General features: G+C 62.7%; 1 pseudogene across 1 annotated transcript; it reads right to left on the bottom strand.

The window, feature by feature from the left end:
* RHTO_07064 (transcriptional regulator Medusa) lies at window positions 1-1,522 on the bottom strand (annotated as a pseudogene; the record flags this gene model as incomplete). Its single annotated transcript has 3 exons — window positions 1-407; window positions 460-708; window positions 772-1,522.

Below are 1,522 nucleotides of genomic sequence, written 5' to 3'. Positions count from 1 at the left end.
ACGCAGCAGCCTTCTGCACTTGCTCGACCATTCCGCTGCGGTTCGTCCTTCGCGTACTGCTGCTGCGCTGACTCGTCGCCCTGGTCGCCGTTCGTCGCGCTCGAGTATGCCGAAGGCTGTTGCTGCTGCTGGTCCTGACCCGCGCCGTACTGCCCGCCCTCCGAGTAGCTCCTCAGGTGCGGCTGCATACCATCGACCCGATGCTGCTGCTGGAAGTGCAACGCCGAGACGCCGTAGTCCTCCGCGCTCGGGAAGAGGGCGGCAGCGTTGGCGGCCTGATCGGTCTGGTACGCCGAGTAACCCGTCGACACAGCAGGCGAACCGTTGGCAACGGGCAACGGTGTCGGGTAGGCGGTCTGAGCTGTTGGGTACGACGCAAAGACCTGGCTCGAAGATGCCGAGCTCGTCTGCGGCTGAGGCGGCGTATGCGTCGCGCCGGACGGGCCAGCTTCGGCATACAGCTTCGGCGTACGTCTGCTGCGCGTAGGACAACTGCTGCAAGTGCGGCGACGTGTCGTGCGAGAGGTTCGGCGAAGTAGTCGAGCTCGAAGGGCCGGCGACGGTGTTGAGGCGAGGCGAGGCGTGCTCGTTGTTCGGCAAAGCCCCGTCGACTTGAGAAGACTCGCCCGCTGCGGAACCTTCAACCGGGCGAGCGGGAGCGAGGCCGCCGACGGGAGTGCCGTCCGGGTTGAGAGGGTAGTTGGCGGACTGCATGAGGACATCTGTCAGCGAGAGCGCTCGAAAGAGAAGAGAGAATGGAGCGAGACGCACATATTTCGACATGATCTTCTTGAGCGCCTGAGCGAGGATCTTCCACGGGAACACCTTGACGTCCTTCTCGATGTTGCGCGGCTTGGGATTCGGAAAGCCCATGATGAGCTTGAAGAACGGTTCCGCATCTGGCTTGGCCTTCAAGACGGTCTGCGGCTTGAAGCCCTCAAGGTTTCGCCGAATACGGTTCTTCTCCTCGACCGTGAAGCGCGACCCGACGAGCGCCTTGAGGAGGTAGATCGTGTTGACGGAAGTGACAAAGCACTCGTTGAAGTCGTCTCGGAAGATGCACGAGATGACAATCGAGTTCTGCACGTATTCGGTCTGCGGGATCGGGCGGAAGGTGACGTTGATGACCTGGCCGTCCTGCTGAGGCCAGAACTGGACGAGTCGTCGTCGCGCGGTCCACTCCTCGTTCATCCACCCCATCGCCATCATATTGAGGTCGCCCTGCAGCTTGAGCACGACCTTGTGCGAGTAGGTCGCGTCGTAGCCGTTCTTGGCCGCGTGAATCTGCGACGTCCGGGTGAGCTCCGGTTGTGGCGGGTACTGGCTAGAGTTCAAGGGTCAAAGCGGAGGAGGTGGAGGTGGAGGGAGAGCGGTGGAAGTCGATGCGACGGGAGGAGCAGGAGCGGGGAGAGGGACGGCGAGAGCGGCGGCGGAAGCATTGTAGGCGTCGAGGCCGGGCATTTGCGCATGTTGAGGGACGTTGGGCGTGTGTGTAGCAGACGCGTGATGCCATTCGCCCTGC

Source organism: Rhodotorula toruloides (genome assembly GCF_000320785.1).
Source record: "Rhodotorula toruloides NP11 unplaced genomic scaffold Scaffold54, whole genome shotgun sequence".
NCBI lineage: Eukaryota > Fungi > Basidiomycota > Microbotryomycetes > Sporidiobolales > Sporidiobolaceae > Rhodotorula > Rhodotorula toruloides.
The sequence above is the reverse complement of the archived record's forward strand: the minus strand, read 5'-3'. Positions and strand labels throughout refer to the sequence as shown.